General features: G+C 48.8%; 1 long non-coding RNA gene across 5 annotated transcripts in view; it reads left to right on the forward strand.

Annotated features, from left to right (window-relative positions):
- LOC122257501 (uncharacterized) overlaps positions 1-17,500 on the forward strand; it is a 145,452-nt gene that overhangs the window by 83,414 nt on the left and 44,538 nt on the right. For all 5 annotated transcript variants that reach the window (XR_015191851.1, XR_015191852.1, XR_015191853.1 and 2 more), the window contains exon 4: positions 14,029-14,087. This is a non-coding gene — a long non-coding RNA (uncharacterized LOC122257501). The remainder of the gene's footprint in view (positions 1-14,028; positions 14,088-17,500) is intronic.

Below are 17,500 nucleotides of genomic sequence, written 5' to 3' on the forward strand. Positions count from 1 at the left end.
TGTGTTTGTGTGTGTGTGTGTGTGTGTGTGCGTGCGCGCGTGTGTGTGTGTGTGCGCGCGCGCGTGCATGAGCGTTTGCGTCTGTACTTATGTTTGTGTTTATGCATGTGTATGCACGGCCTTATTTCGGTTTATTATTTTTTACCATCTTTTAATGTTTCGCTGTCCTGTTAAAAACCTTTGCATCAGCTGTTATGCTATTGGTTTTGTGCCCCGAAGGAGGAATGATAATCGGATAAGCTAACCCGAAGGTGCAAATTAGAGATTGATGATTTGATCAAGGAGGCGTTTGTGTGTATTGCAGGTCGCAGGGGGAGCGCCTCGGTGTTCGATTACCACCTGATGCCGGGCACTGATTGCGCTCGTGTGTGTGTGTGTGTGTGTGTGTGTGTGTGTGTGTGCGTGTGTGCGTGCGTGCGTGTGTGTTTGTTTGTTTGTTTGTTTGTTTTTTGTTTCTTTGTCTTTTTGTTCTTTGTTTTTTAATTCGTGTCTGTCTCTGTAGTGACAGTAATAGGATTTCATAAGAAAGTTATAGCATGTTTTTAATCCCGTTTTTAGTGGCCGTAAACGTACCAAGATATTAAGGCCAAGATGATGACATTTATGAGGTTAAATCAAATCAGAAACTGATTTGAATGTTGCCAAAATACCGCCGAGAATGAGAATTGCATCATTAAAGTAAATCATTCCACCCAACTATATAGACGACGGTAATCGTATTGACAATGACATTAATATGCACGATAACGCCGGAGATATTAAGCGCACGAAGTCTGTAATAATGTTAACACCATTGATCACACTAGCAATATTAATTCCGGCGGCGGTGATAATTGACGCCATCGAGTTGGAGCCGCGTCGGCGTGCCCTTCTTGCCCGCGTAAATATCCTAATGAATTCCATCAGCAGTGCCGCCGAGTCTCGCCGCGTACAATAGTAATTAAGTTAATGTTTCTGCCGGACTCGTGCTTCCGTGCGAACTTTTCGTCTTGGGTTGCGCGGACCTCTGGGCTGTGGATATTCGGGTGTGGGGTGGGGGTGGGGGTGGGGGGTTGCTGGAGGGCGTGCAGGTGCGTTTGAGTGTATAGGGTGTGGATTGATAGTGTGTGGATGTGTTTTACGGTGTGTGTCGGGTGTGGGTAGATACTGTGTGGGTGTATTTTACGGTGTGTCGGGTGTGGGTAGATATTGTATGCATGTATTTTAAGGTGTGTCGGGTGTGGATATATAATGAGTGTAAGGTGTAAGGAGAAGGAGCACCTGTGTGTTTACACTGGGCGAGTAACCAGCATGTGAGCACATGTGGCTTTACATGTAGTCGCTCGCTATGTGACGTTGATCCGGTGGTATGAGGATGCGATGAGATATCAGTTGTGGACAAGGTTCATTGTGACAAATGAAGCAAGGGTGTTCAATAGAATTATCGTAGTCACAGAAGCAAGAGATGTAACTGAATCGTTTCTATGTTATGACATGATACATATGTGTGTGTGTGTGTGTGTGTGTGTGTGTGTGTGTGTGTGTGTGTGTGTGTGTGTGTGTGTGTGTGTGTGTGTGTGTGTGTGTGTGTCTATGTGGCGGTCGGTTATCCATCCTCATTTATACCTTTTCAACAAGTGTCACTTATGGTGGTGATAGTGAATCTGGCGATGGCAATGATGGAGTTTATAATGCCGAGGTTAGTGATGGTGACGGATGTGGGAGGCGAGGCCGACGCCACGTGATGAGGGGGGGGGGGGGTATGGATGCGGCTGCGGAGGAGAGGAAAGGAAAGGAATAGTAACTTCATTCCCCTTCAGGGAGGGGAATGAAGGGAAATGGGAGTAAAGAGTAAACCTGAATAATAGTAGTGTGAAAGGAAAAGGAAATTGAAAAAAAGACTGGGCGAATGAAAGGTGAGGATAAGGGAGATAGGAAAGAATTTTTAAAAATGAAAATGGAGGGAGCAACGAACATGGAACAGAGAAAAAAAGGAGAATATTGAATTAAAAAAAAAACTTTCCTGATAAATAAGTGGATTAGTTAATAAAATTCAAAGTAGAGAAATTCAAATAAAAGAAACTAGAAGTAAAAGAATGAAAAGTAACAACTAGAAGAGCAGGGATGGGAAGGACACTCACACACACGTTGCCGGCGACGATATCTCGCCCTCCAGGAAAACCCCGACAGGAATGGACGACACGACGACCCAACGACCATACGCCGGCGCTGATAATCTCTCGTAACTCAAGCTTGATGCACCCCCTTTGTCTCTCCCCTCTCCGCCGTCGCCTCCCTTTGCTCTTCAGAAGGCGCAGGAGGAGGAGGAGGAGGAGGAGGACGGTGGGGAAGGGGAGGGGGAATGGAGGATGGAGGATGGAGGAGAGGGGTAGGTGGGGGAAAGAGGAGGAGGGCAAAGGAGGGTGGAGAAGGGGGGGAGGCGTAGGAGGAGGGGCGAAGGATTGGGAGGGGGAAAGAGGGGTAGGGCGAAGGAGGGTGGTGGAGAGGTACGGTGTAAAGGAGGAGGTTGAAGGAGGTGGCGAAGAAAAGGGTGAAGGAAAGAGAAAGAGGGAGAAAAAGAGGAAACATGTCCGGAAGAGAAGGGAGGGAGAGGAAACGAAGGACCGAGGAGGAGGGGAAAGAAGGAGAAGAATGGGTAGTGATGATGAGGAGGAGGAGAAGGAGAAAGGGAGGTCAGACTAGACGTTTTTATGAACATGGCCGTCAGAGAGTGAGGAATGGCGATCACTCCCCTCGGCCATTAGTGACCATTTATCCTCCCTCGTCATCACTCGTTGCAAGTTGTTACATTGACAGAAAAAAATCACACAAAATGGGTTTTTGTATGGCAGGGTTTCGTTTCGTTTTATCAATATAGTGAAGTGTTTTGTCATTCGAATTGTAACGTTGTTTCGGCGTCACCTCACATCGTTGACTCGACCCCTGTCATGGGGAGTGTCATGCGGCTTCACTCTCATGTCATATCGCTCGCCGAGTGGACCGCCCTGCATGTGGGGGTGGGGGAGGGTTGGCGAGGGGGTGGGGGCTCTCCGATTGGACCCTATTCATCGGGATTAGGAAGGGGTGAAGTATCGGCCGTTAGGGGGGGGGTTGCTCTTCATGAGGATAGGGGTGACCATTTGGGGGAGGGGGGAGGGGGGTCGCCGAGTGGACCGCTCTGTAGGGTAGAGGGATAGGATGGGGGAATGGTTTGCCAAGTGGACCGCACTTCATGGGGGGAAGGGGAGGGGGACTTCCCGATTGGATTTTTCCTCATGGGGGAGGAGGGTGGTGCCGCGTGGACTTTTCCTCATGGGGGCGTGGGGCGGGCTGGCCAAGTGGACCGCTTTCATGGAGTGGGAGGGGTGGGGGGATCTGTAGTGAGTGCGGAAGGTGACTATTTGGGCTCAGCAAGTGGACCTCTCTTCATGGGGATAGGCTGGGGTGGGATGGGTCGGGGTGGTCAGGGATGGGGTGAAGGGAGAGGTCAATTGGGCGCGGACGAATGGGCGAAAGGGAGTGGTGGCGGCGGGATGGGGGTCACAGTGGATTTATTTCGGCTTTGGATTAATCAGGAAGTGTTTCTTTGATGGCTCCACTTTGGAAAATTTATATTTGCTGATATTAGCGAAACGGTTTCCTTTGATCTCGCCTTTCATTATATGCTATCAACGTTGTTCTCGAAATTAAATCGGCTTAGGATTTACGAGGCCTTTGATGATGTCGTGTTTCTGTTGCATTGTGTGCGGTGATAGCGGGAGTTCAAGTGAAGGGAGCGTGTGTGTGTGTGTGTGTGTGTGTGTGTGTGTGTGTGTGTGTGTGTGTGTGTGTGTGTGTGTGTGTGTGTGTGTGTGTGTGTGAGAGAGAGAGAGAGAGAGAGAGAGAGTGAGAGAGAGAGAGAGTGAGTGAGTGAGTGAGTGAGTGAGTGAGTGAGTGAGTGAGTGAGTGAGTGAGAGAGAGAGAGAGAGAGAGAGAGAGAGAGAGAGAGAGAGAGAGAGAGAGAGAGAGAGAGAGAGAGAGAAGGGGGGGGTGTAAAGGAATTGAGATTGGGAAGAAAAGAGAAACAATAGACAAACAGATCGACATAAGAAGAAGAAGAAGTAGAAGTAGAAGTAGAAGTAGAAGTAGAAGTAGAAGTAGAAGTAGAAGAAGAAGAAGAAGAAGAAGAAGAAGAAGAAGAAGAAGAAGAAGAAGAAGAAGAAGAAGAAGAAGAAGAAGAAGAGCAGTAAGAAGAAGGGGAAGGGAAAGAAAGAAAGAACCGTATCGAATGAAGGATGCAGAGAGGGGCGTGAAGGAGATTAATGGTAGAGTGTCGGGATCCCATTCGGGTCCGGTCGCCCGAGTGGATCAAAATCATCGGCACCTAATTTCGGCCTCTCCCTCCTCCCTCCCCCCTCCTCCCCCCTCCTCCCCTTTACCCCTTTCGTGTTCTCTCTCCCTTCGTTCGCTCATCTGAATCCTTTTCCCCATTCCCATTCCCTCTCTCTCTGAGTTTTCCCGTCATCTTTCTTTTGCTCTTTCTCCTCCTTCCTCCTCCTCCTCCTCCTTCTCCTCCTTCTCCTTCTCCTTCTCCTTCGCCTGCTACTGCTGCTCCTACCACTTTTATATAAACAATGAATGGCCTCCAATTCCCCCCTAATAGCCAAGTGTACGCCAACATTTGTTACTTACCTTAGAACATGCATATTACATTATACGCGATGCATTTGCTCATTCAGAGCATTTGCTTTTTTATTGTTGTTCTTAATACTGTTACTACTACTTTTGCGTCTCCCTTCGTCTTCCTCCTCCTCCTCCTCTTCCTCCTCCTTTTCTTTCTCCTCCTTTTCAACCCTTTCCTCTTCTTCTATCTCCCTCCTACTCCCCCTCCTCCTCCTCCTCCTCCTCCTCCTCCTCCTCCTCCTCCTCCTCCTCCTCCTCTCCCTCCTCCTTCCCCCGCTCCTCCTCCTCCCCTCTTCTTCCTCCTCCTCCTCCTCCTCCTTTTCATCCCTTTCATCCCTTTCCTTCTCTTCTTTCTCCTCTTTTTCAACCCTCTCCTCTATCTCCCTTCTCCTCCTCCTCCTCCTCCTCCTCCTTCTCCTTTTCAACCCTTTCCTCCTCTTCTATCTCCCTGCTCCTCCTATTCCTCCTTCTTTTCCTCCTTCTTTTCCTCCTCCTTTTCCAAACGATATGCAGCATCTTTCCCAGTCTCATCTCGTCCAACATCAGCCATCACGGGCCTGTCAATCAGCATCGTTCATTCATTAGTCCTTCTCCGAGACACCTTTGCTGACGAAGATGTCTAATTCACTAAGAGGAGGAGGAGGAGGAGGAGGGGGAGGGGGAGGGAGGGGGAGGGGGAGGGGGAGGGGGAAGGAAGGAAGGAAGGAAGGAAGGAGATAGAAGAGGAGGAAAGGGTTGAAAAGCAGGAATAATAGAAGTAGGAGTAGGAATAGGAGTAGGAATAGGAATAGGAGTAGTAGTAGTAGTAGTAGGAGGAGGAGGAGGAGGAGGGAGGGGGGAGCGGGAGGGGGAGGGGGAGGGTGGGGAAGGGAGAGGAGAGGAGGAGGGACAAATGACGGAGGATTAGAGGAAGAGGGTTGGGGTATAGTGTAGAGGAAATGGGGATTAAGAGGGATATAATAAGGCAAAAGAATGTAAGAGTGAGGGTGATAGAGAGCGAGCGAGCCATAAGGTGATTCGCGTCTTCAGGGACGGGGGGGGGGGGGCGAAGGATGCCATAGGAAAAAGGAAACCGCCCTGATGAAGCCTTGATTTCCGACTCCTCCATAAAACGCGTTCGATAATTAGCCGAAGAATCGGATATCTAGATTGGGTTCGTTTTATCCCTTCCCCGCCCCTTCCCCTCTTTCCTCTTTCCCCTTCTCCCCTCTCTCTCTCCCTCACCCCTTTCTCCCCTCGAAGCTAGTCTAGTCATCGTTCTCCCGGCGCTGTCTGATGAAGTCATTTCCCGAGGAACGTTTGTGCGGGAAACGTTATCGCGGGGGAGAGGAGCCGGCGAAGTTAATCAGCAGACGTTAGTGTTTTATGGATCCAATATAAACTACTCTCGGGTTGGATCGGGAAAGATACTGTACGTTTTACTGTCTGGGAAAGGGCGGGCGAATACGTTGGGGTCGGGGGAAGGGGAGGGGGAGGGGGAGGTTGTCGACATGCTGCGAGGCTGATAATTATATACCTCGCGCGGCCCCGGCGTAATTAGCGAGGCATTGGAATTTGAGTCCGATCGTTAATTTTCGCTCGTAGCTTTCACGTGGCGAGGACATCGGATTAGCTTGATGTCCGCTCCGTTGTTGTAGAGTGGGGGAAGAGGGAGAGGGAGGGAGGGAGGGAGAGAGGGAGAGAGGGAGGGAGGGAGCGGCGGTAGGAGGTAGGGAAGGAAGAGAGGAAGGATGGAAGGGAGTGAAAACGAGATAGGTAGGGAAGTTAAGGAGAAGGGAAGGAGGAAGGGTAGAAGAAAAGGGAGGGGAGAGAGCGAGAATGAGAAAGGAAGGGGGGTATGAAAAAGGAAGAGAGGGTATGAAGGATGCAAGAGGACAAAGCAAGCAGACCAAAGGAGGAAAGGAAGGAAGGAAAGAGGGAGTGCGTGTAGCTTCAATTATTTTGTGTGTTTGCAGGCATATTGCAAGAAGCGATTTTCGACCTGGTCGTGTATTCTGTGTCTTGTTAGGCAGAGCAGTAAACTAGTTTTCAGCTCGCCTGAATGGCTTGTGATTGCTCGTATCATTCTTTGTCACCATTTTACAACTTACACCAAGACTGGCTGGGTAATCTGCGGCCATAAATTATGTTCAGATGTCCATATTTAATTGTACAAGTCGCTCGGGTTAATGGCTTTTCGGTAGGTAGTTGCTGTAGGTAAACTTGCATTGGAGTCCCCCCATCCCCCACCCGCACCCCCATGCGCAGTCAATTAAGCGATAGGTAATCTCGAGTCTTGCACCGGCCTCATGAATGTCTCCGTCCGTGGCGTTTTGCATGGCAGCTCGTGATTGACGTTCTGTGACAGTGAAAAAACGCAATTCGATTTGCTTTACATGCAGCCACGGGGCAGGGCGTGAGAAAAGCATCCAAGGTTTCGAGAGCGATCCCAGGTTGTAGTGGAGCCGCATGCACGCCGGATTACGAAACACACCTGGGCGTGAGTGCAAGACGCGACGGACGGGCTGCGAGTTGACAACACGGGCGTGTGACGGCACGCAGTCTAGGCTCAAGGTCGAGGAGGACGGGCGGGGAGGCGGCCGATGAGGCTTTATGATTTCCTTCTATCCTTTATCGGCTTCGTAGTATTGTGTTTGCTGTTTCTTATGTGTGGTGTCACCCGGCTCATCGGTTATGTGATTAGGCGATTAAACCTTGTGCAATCCCTGGCATAGGTGGGAAGGTGAAAGAAAGAATAAACAAAAGTGGGTGTGCGGACAGGGTGCAGGAAGGCTATGAAGAGTGACACGGAGGGGGAGGGTGTAGCCTGCAGGCAGACACTGTCATCAGGCAGCAGAGGCCTCGCACTTGGCCTCGCTGATGGAGGACACGGGGACATCAAAGGTAATTGCAAGGCTCACGCCGATGACACGAGAAAACGAAAATATCTTCTCACATTTAGAAGCTAAACAGTTTGAAGTTCCAAGGAGGAATTTTATCAGTAGTTAAAGCGCATTTATTGCGGCAGATTCTCGTCCCACAACAAACAAGACGGAGATACTCATCAAGAGACGCAAGACTACAGATTCCTCCGACCGATAATTCTGACAAAGCGACACAGCATAGCATTCTACCACGCCTAGAATATTCCCTCAGACATAGCAAGCAAGCATGACAGACAGACAAGACCCAGCACAGCAGAAACAGCAGCAGGACAGCATCAGCTCAAGATGCAACAGCAGCGCTCCCCCGAGAAGCCGCACCACCAGCCACCTCGCCGGGGCAGATGCAAGGGAGCGAGGCGGAGCGAGGCTGTAAAAGCCCTTGTCGCAGCGTAATGTGGTTGTGCAGTCGGACGATAAAAGGCCCGTGTGTCGCGACACGGGACTCTCTCCTCCTACGTCTTTTTTAGTCTTGTCTCGGCGGAGTCCCGAGCGAGGCTTTGCACTGAACGTGCCGCCCATCACCCCAGCCGACTCTTCACACCGGCATTGTCACGGAATCGTCAGACAGAGGACATACAAATATCCCTTGCAAGTCTCCTACTAGGCTGTCTGGAAGATATATGTTGATGTTGATACAAGGAAATTCCTTTGTGCGAAAATGAGCATTCGTATTATGTCCTCAGGCAGGAATTTATACGGATGCTAATGTCAGAGGACAAGAAAAACAGAAAACCAGTTTGTGACATCACGTGGAATAAGACGCAGAAGACGACATTGCAAAATTAGGAATGGGAAAAAAAGTGCTGGAGAATAATAGACACTGGGGTTCAGAGGGAAAGAAGGAGAGAGGAGGGAAGGGAGAAAAAAGAGGTGATAGACAAAAGACATCAGTAAAATTATATAACAGAAGAAAGAATTTTAAAGAATGGAGTTGGAAAGAAAATCGTAGATTTTAGAAAAAGCGACACCTAGATCCCAGAGTATAAACGACAATGTAAACAATAGAAACGGCGAACAGGTAATTGAATCGCATAAGCAAAACATTTGACATGGAATAAAAGGCGGAAGGGGAGGAGAAAATGACTCCCGAATAGAAGGGGAGGTCGTGTCCAAATGGGTGCTCTTTGCGAGAGGAAAAAAAGCTGACATTTCCAGATCTGTTTCACGAGAGCATGCACAGACCGGTGGGAAAAAAAGATAGAAAGTGAATCATTGTTAATGTAACTTGAAATGCCGTGTTGGAGATTTTACACACAGGGGGAGAGCATAATAGCATCCATTAGAAACATTAAATCGAGAGCTTCAAGGGGAAATGCATGAGGGAGCCGTGTAATTGGGTGAAGGAATTTGCCAGAGCAGTCACACGGAGCTCTTAAGCTAATTGATATAAGGGGAAGGAAGGAACGGAGTAAGACAGGAGTGCCATCGCTTCTCAGGGGCGGCGAGGAGTCCCACTGCTGGCGGAGGGGGACTCGGGCTGGGCGGCGGGCGTTGGGCGGGTTGGAAGCCCTCTCTTCTTGTTTATTCTCCGTTCTATTTACGCCCCTCGCTGCCCTGTGGGGATTACACACACTTAGTAGAGAGGAGGTTATTTATATTTGGGAGTCAGCTGTGCCTTGTGTTTGTTTGTTTGTTTGTTTAATTGTTTATTGCTTTGCTTTGTGTGGGATGCTGTAGATGTCATAGCAGGCAGGGAGGGTGGGTGAGTTGTAGCTTCTGCGTATCTGATGCGGAGCTCGGTGTCAGAAGCTCGCCCCGCGATCGTTACGTAAACAGTTTGATTTTCTTGTTAACCGAGCCCGCCTGCACGGATTGTGAGTCAATCTGCTTATCCGTCTGGCGCGGGATCATCCGAGCCGATGCCGTTAGCGCTTGATCTCCAGTAATCCAGTCGCTTTCACAGAGCATCCCGGAGCCGCGTTGCGAGGCTAGGCAACCAGGCAGCGCCGTCATGCCCAGTTGCTTAGACACTTGACGGATTTTTTCTCCTTTCCTTTGCTTATTATCTCTCACACTTCGCATCTTGCTTGGTTTCGTCTTCCCTCCCCCTCTCCCTCCCCCTCCCCCTCGCCACGTGCCATTGTTTACGTCCCAAGGCCTGGCTGGAGGGGATGCGGCTCGCCTCACCAAAGAGCAAAGTCAGCATCTCGAGGAAGGAGTGAGTTGAGCGAGGCTGCCGAGTGAGACGAGCTCCCGATGCTGCTGCGAGGAGGCGGATGTTAGCGGGTGTTCTTCGCCAGGCTGTGATTATCGGGTGCTCGCTCCTGGCCACGCTTTCTCTGCGTCTTGGGATCGATCTCAAGGGGATTCTCTCTCTCTAGACATATATGTTTTGAAGTTTAATCAATGCTATCAGAAACACGACACATCGTGGCGCAGTACATTCCCCTTATTCATTATTCTTTGCCGCACGATCCTAAGGAGTCGTATAGGACTATAATCGAGAAACCAACGTCTATTGTAACATGTAACAAATGGCATCCATGCGCTGTGCCTCCATCTTTTTTTTTCTTCAGAAAACCCAACGATCTTCCCCATCCGAACACACACATTAAAACCGCAGCCAGCTAGTTCCCTCCTTTGCTCCCTGTTACCTCTCTATCTTAGCTATTCAGCGCGCATCCCACTTCTGGCCTGGTCTTTATTAATGGCCAGATTCCAAGGCTGTCAGGCTGCCTTTCTTTCTCATCAACATTCAGTTTTCGAGGGTCTTTTCCTTCGCTGTTTCTTCAAGGGAGTTTTTTTTCTTGTCTTCTGTGGAGTGTTTGTTTGTGTTTCTTTTCCTCTTGTTTGGGGTTACGTGTTACTGCCTCGTTGTGTATCTTCTTATTCTTGCGGTTGCGTATTTTTAAAATTTCTTTACGTTTTTATTTTGCAGGGGCTACGTCTTGATCTTCCAACTTTTTATTTTTTAATCTCTCTCTGTCTCTGTCTGTTCGCTCTCTCTCTCTCCCTCTCTCTCTCTCTCTCTCTCTCTCTCTCTCTCTCTCTCTCTCTCTCTCTCTCTCTCTCTCTCTCTCTCTCTCCTCCCTTCTCTCTCTCTCTTCCCCCTCCTCTCTCTCTCTCTCTCTCTCTCTCTCTCTCTCTCTCTCTCTCTCTCTCTTCTCTCTCCTCTCTACTCTCTCTCTACTCTCTCTCTCCTCTCTCTCCTCTCTCTCTCTCTCTCTCTCTCTCCCTCTCTCTCTCTCTCTCTCTCTCTCTCTCTCTCTTTTCTCTCTCTCTCTCTCTCTCTCTCCCTCCCTCTCCCTCTCCCTCTCCTTCCCTCTCCCCCTCTCCCTCCCTCCCTCCCTCCCTCCCTCCCTCCCTCCCTCTCTCTCCTCTCTCTCCCTTCTCTCTCTCCTCTCTCCCTCCCTCCCTCCCTCTCTCCTCCTCTCTCTCTTCCCCTCTCTCTCCTCCTCTCTCTCCTCCTCTCTCTCTCTCCTCTCCTTCTCCTCCTCCCTCTCTCCTCTCTCTCCTCTTCCCTCTCTCTCTCTCTTCTCTCCCTCCTCTCTCTTCCTCTCTCTCTCCTCCTCTCTCTCTCCCTTTCCTCTCCCTCCTCCTCCTTCTCTCCCTTTCCTCTCCCTTCTCCTCCTCCCTCCCTCCTTCCCTCCCTTCCTCCCTCCTTCCTCCCTCCCTCCCTCTCCCTCCCTCTCTCCCCTCCTCCCTTTCTCTTCTCCTCCTTCCCTCCCTCCCTCCCTCCCTCCCTCCCTCCCTCTCTCTCTCTCTCTCTCTCTCTCTCTCTCTCTCTCTCTCTCTCTCTCTCTCTCTCTCTTTCTCTCTCGTTCTTTCTATCTTTCTTTAGGAACAGTCATTCCACCCCCTCCGCCCTTTTCCTCCTTGATTAACCCATGCGCGGGGATATGGCTGTCCCTTTTCAAAACCTGCAGTCACTTGGCCTCTTGTTTTAGCCGGATGTGAGGTCGTAAGTGGCTGCTTCTCCTGGAGGTATGGCAGAGCGGTCGAGGAAGATGGGGGGGGGGGGGCTTCCTCCGCAGTGTTGGTTGGCAGGGTCATGGTTTTCTATTTTCTGTTTTTTTTTTTCTTCTCTTCTTTGTTCTCTAGTTTTCTCTCCTGTCTTTATCTCTTCTCTTTCCTTCTCTGTTTCCTCTCTACTTTATTTTCTCTCCTTTTCTTTCCTCTCCCATTCTTATCCTTCCCCTCCTTCCTCCTTTTCCCTCCCTCCTTCCTTCCCTATCTTCTTCTCCCTCCTTCCTTCCCCTCCATTCTTCCTTTTCCTTCTGTCCCTGTTTCTCCCTCCCCATTCCTCTCCCTCCCTCCTTCCCTTCAAATTCCTCTCCCTCCCCTCTTTTCTTTCCTCCCTTCTTTTCCCTCCGCCTTCTTTTCCCCTCCCACTCCACTCCTTCTCTTCTTTTCCCTCCTACCTCTGTCTCCCTCCCACTCCTCTCCCTCTCTCCTCCTCCCTCCATCCTCCCCTCCCCACTTCCCTTCCTCTCTCCTTTTCCCTCCGTCTTCTTTTCCCCTCCCACTCCTCTTCCTCTCTCCTTTTCCCTCCCTCCTCTTTTCCCTTCCCACTCCTCTCCCTCTCTCCTCCACCCTCCGTCCTCCCCTCCCCCATTTCGCTTTATGACATGCAGATGAAGTTACGCATACTTTTTGTTTATATCTTTGTTAAAGTTAGTGGATGTTTCGTTGATGGATGTGGGTTGCACTGTTACCAGATAAAACTGGATTGAATTTAGGAGTTTATATTTTTAGTTGCGTGGTGTATCATGCATAGTATTTTTGTGAAAAATACACATATATATTAATGGATTTTGTGCCGGTGAGCGAAGCAAAATGAACAGATTTCAGCTTCAGTGGTTGGTGATTCTGTTACATGAATATAGTAGTCACAGTTTGACTTATTTTCACATTTGTATTTGTCGGTATTTTTTTTATACATGCATTCTTGTATTACTTTTTACAGGAGTTTCTTCGGTTATCTTGTATGTTTTACTTGCACGCATTATCATATATTATGCATTTACTGAATGGTATGTTTATTGATATAGCTGCTGTCATTGCTATATTTATTTATTATTATCATCATTAACAATAATAATAATGATTATGATGTTATTATTGTTTCTATTATGATGATTGTTATTATTACTATAATTATTATTATCATTAGTAGTAGTAGTAGTATTTACCTTCTACTATCTTTATGAACAAACTATGAATTCGGCTTCTATGATGCATAGATGCATAATTTCATTCCCTGACTGTGCTTGTGATGATTCAGCTTTCATGCCCCCTGACTGGCTAGACATCAGCTGTCGATCTCGATTCAACCAATCATTGACCTCCATTTAGTCAGCCTCAAGTGAATCACTCCCGCAATTGGCAGGAAGGTTCAAAGTGTATGGCTATTTGCTCTCGCAGACGTATAAGGATATCAAAGGTCGCCGACAATATGTATTAACCACGTGGTGCATTTTTTCCCTCTTTATCAAACGATTGCCGGATATCCTGCGCGAGCCAGCCAGCCTCCTCGCTTCACCTCGGGGGGTTGAGATAACGGGGAGGCAGAGAGGGAGGGGAGAGGACGGGAGGGAGCGAGGGGGAGATGGGAGGGAGTGGTATGGAGTGAGTAAGTAATAGGAGGGAGTTGTATGGGGTAGTGGTATGGGGTAGGGAGGGGAAGGGACTGGAGGGGACTGGGATTGGAGGGGGAAGGAGGGAGCGAAACATTGGCCTGTTGTGAGAAATTCATTGTTATCTGTACTTGGCGAGCCCACGGCGACGGAAGTGTGCCCGGGTCCCGCCGCGATTGTATGCAAATGATGAGATATTGTTCATGGAAGCGAGTTTTAGAGGAAGCCTTCCGTGTACAACACGCAGACGTACATACATTCACACATTCGTAAACACATTTTCTTATGTAAATTCACACACATACACGTACCCGATGAGAGGTGTGCAAAACAATATTGACAGACAGACAAACAAACAAACAAAACCAGCCTGGGCGACTGACAGACAAGCTTACTTTTCAATCAAGCACCATGCATCTTCACCATCGTTGTTGCGTTGACAGACGAATTGTGTAGGCAATTTACTCTAGGGTTTTTTTTTCTGTAAAAGAGATGTTGCACATGTTGAAACCTAGCGCAACAAATTGAATTTTATTATTTTGTATACATTTGCATTGCGGCCATGTGTGAATATTCGAATTCATGTCTAGGAAGCTGATTATTGTTGAAAGAGTATTTATGGATTACGAAGCCTTGTCGAACGTGCTGTTTATTCTGTTATCGTGAATTTAACGGCCGCTTTTAGTGGGTGTTTATAGATAATACAAATATTTGTTGATATTTTGAATTTATTCTTTGTTCTGCGTGTCAGCGGACGATTAGATAATGTGCTGAGTGTAAAGGTTTTTGGGGTGCATGATTAAGTCAGAGGTAGCAGCAAAGTATGAATATTAAAGTTAGAGTTTGCATATTTATTCAAACTTCATTTTCTCTCTTTTATTTTGCAGTCGACGCTCGAGCAGGGCCTGACGACAACGACGGTGGTGGTGGTGGCGACGATTCTGCGGTAAGTACGACTATCTGCTCTTGTTATACTTTTGAGATCTTTGGGTTTTAATTGGCGATTCTTAGGTAAGTACGACTGTCGGTCCTTTTTTTTGGATTTTCTGTCGACGATTCAGGGGTAAGTTTAGTTTTCTTCTCGCTTCTTGTTGGAAATCTTTCGCCGTTTGTCTTTCTTCCTCCACTTCTTGCTGGATATCTTTCAGCTTCTTTTGGGACGATCTTAAGAGAAGGAACTCCTTCCTTTTCCTCATTTGAATTTAGTGTTATTTTTCACTTGGCGATTGTGCAAGAAAGGGGCCCACTTTTACCATTTCTTGAAGCGAAATCGCATCCCTTTTCCCGCGACAATTCAGTAAAGTAAGTCCTCCTTTTCCTCCTCTTTTATTCGAGAAACCTCCCCTCTTCCCCTATTTTTCTGATTTCCTCTCCCACGTCTCCCTTTCGCGTCTCTCTCTCCTCTTGGACTTCCGCCGGCCGCCCTCCAGCTCCCTTCCGGGCCCGCGACGGCATTCATGGAAACAAGCACATATCAGCCGCTTGAGCAATAGACGGCTTGTTTACACTTCGTACTTGACAAAGGGGTTGAGTCAGCAGTCTGTATATTGTGTGGACTCGACAAACACGGCGGTGCGGCCGCGGTGTACAGGGATCATTACACAGGCGGTTGCCGGGATTTTGTGCCCGTGTGCGAGGTCGTGGGTGGCCAGGTGTGCGTGATGGCTTACGTTTGTGCGCACACACGTGCACACGCATACGCACACTTACACCCGCACACACACACGCATACGCACACAAACACACACACGCGCGCGCGCACACACACACACACACACACACACACACACACACACACACACACACACACACACACACACACACACACACACACACACACACACACACACACACACACACACACACACACACACACACACACACACACAGTCATGCATCTTGTATGCGGGTGGAATGAAGGAGAGAGGAGGGAAAGGAATCGCAAATGCCAGCGTGGTATTTTAAGGGTAAAATAATTAAGGGAAAAAGTTTGCAAAGTGAAGTTGTTTTCGACTTCAAAAATAGAAATGTGTTGTTCTTTTATACCATTACTGAATAATAGATGGGAGACTTTTCGACTATACATACCATTATTTTTACTTTCGCGACCATGATTTTTTTTCTTTTTCTTTTTTTTTTTTGTAAATTTAATGCACAACATATTTCGGCGTAAATGAAGAGCGAACACCATAACAAAAAATGCTTCCAAAGGTCAAAACCACCGCCTGGCACTCAAACAAACCCCACGCCCGTACGCCCACGAAGACGCTCACGAGACAGACCGTCCATGCTCACACGCCCGCGAAAACGCTCACAAGACTGCCCACGCTCTGACGCCCACACGCCCACGAGGGGAGGGGAACCAGGCGGGTGGGAGGAGTCAGTCTCCAAGAAGGGATCACAACAGCCGATGCCTCGCCGGGCCCAGGGAACAGAAGGCCACAGGAATCATGGGAGAGGATCGAGTAAACACATCAGTCCAGGAGAGATGACAAGGCAAGATAACGACAGGAGGAGGCGGGGAGGGAGGGAAGGAGAGAGGAGGAGGAGGAGGAGGAGGAGGAGGAGGAGGAGGAGGAGGAGGAGGAGGAGGAGGAGGAGGAGGAGGAGGAGGAGGAGGAGGAGGAGGAGGAGGAGGAGGAGAGGAGAGGAGAGGAGCAGCAGCAGGGGAGGGGGGGAGAGAGTTAGGAACGAGGAGGGTGGTTAGGAGGGGAAATGGTAGGATGAGTACGAAGAGGATGGAGAGAGCGAAGGAGGGAGGGAGGGAGGGAGGTAGGACGATGAAGGGGGATGGGGGAAGGCGGGATGGGGCAGGGGTTCCTCGACAACGCCTGCCACGCCGTACCTGATAACACGCCGAGACGCTAGCAGTACCCCAGCAGCGCCTGGGTGAAGACGATGCGCGAGATTACCACACCCTAGTATGAGTTACAACGAGAGTCTAGGGAGCGCGGGAGGAAGGGAAGGGGAAGGAGGAGAAAGAGAAAAAAAGAGGAGGAGAAGAAGAAGAAGGAATTAGTTATAGAAGTGGGAAGAAAGGAAATGGAGATGTAGGAGATTCAAGAAGAGTCCATGGAAGGAGATATAGCATTGGGATACGAAATATGACTCGAAATAATTACACTATACAACAAAAAGAAAAAGAATAGCATTGGGATACGAAATATGACTCGAAATGATTACACTATACAACAAAAAGAAAAAGTTATACCAAGTACGAAACGAGGAGAAAGGAGAGCGAAATTGATTCAATAAATGATATTGAAGGAAAGACGATAGCATGGAGGAAAATAGTAAGATACAAAGAAAGGAGGTGACACAGGCGCTGGAGCGAGGCAGGGAAACTAGAAGCAGGCAGCGAGCGAAGCAGGGCGAGAGTGCCCCCCGACGGAGGTACTAGTTACAGTCAGCGGAGGTGAAGGGACGGCGGCACGATGGGCATTTCCTCCGCGTAAACACTCCCTCATCTTGAGGAGAAGCAGCTTGCGTTCGCTACGCCGCTCTTCGTCATCCTCTTCTTTGTCTCTTTCAGCTTTTCTTATTCTTCTCCTTTTGCCCTTTGTGTCTTTTTCTTTCAATCACTTTCCTTCTCTTGTCTAATCCGTTTGTCTTGCCATTTGCTATCGCTTGCGCGCCTCTTTATTCTGAGTTTGAAGAGACTTTTACAGCCACAGCGTCAACCGCACGCGCTCATTTTCGTGTACATGAATGCGTAATGTAGAAGACCCGCCGCTTTTATTGTCACCCGTAATTGTCAGAGACTCATCCGAGCAGTTCCGGCTCATAAACGGCACCAACTCTCTCGAAAGAAGTCATAATAAGAGTATAAAATCCCCGCGGAACAGAGCACGGTTCGCCAATCGTCACGGCTTAACGGTCATTTCCACCCGCAACAGCTGGCGTCCCGAGCCCGAGGTGCAACTCCATCGGGCGGCCAAGAGACTCGAAATGGGCCACCGTCTTGCGGGCTTTTTCCCCTCCGCTCGCTTCATCTCCGAATGACAAATTTTGGGATCTTGCTCTCTTGCTCTTTGTCCCCTTTTTATTATTTCAGTTTATGATTTTTTTTTTGCTCTCTCTCTCTCTCTCTCTCTCTCTCTCTCTCTCTCTCTCTCTCTCTCTCTCTCTCTCTCTCTCTCTCTCTCTCTCTCTCTCTCTCTCTCTCTCTCTCTCTTCTTGCCTTCCTTACAAACCTGTCTGTTTGCTTGCCTCCCTCCCTCCGCCCGCCAGTCTCAGCAAACATGAATGAACTTTTAATTGAGAAAAAAGGACATTAAAAATACGAGGGAAAGTCCTGGCAGCAAGTTCTTGGTTAGTATCGTTTCGCTGCACCTGACCAGTTGAAGAGTGTGTCGAGGA

Source organism: Penaeus japonicus, unplaced genomic scaffold (genome assembly GCF_977035675.1).
Source record: "Penaeus japonicus unplaced genomic scaffold, GWHDUDI00000001_assembly GWHDUDI00000018, whole genome shotgun sequence".
Lineage (NCBI taxonomy): Eukaryota > Metazoa > Arthropoda > Malacostraca > Decapoda > Penaeidae > Penaeus > Penaeus japonicus.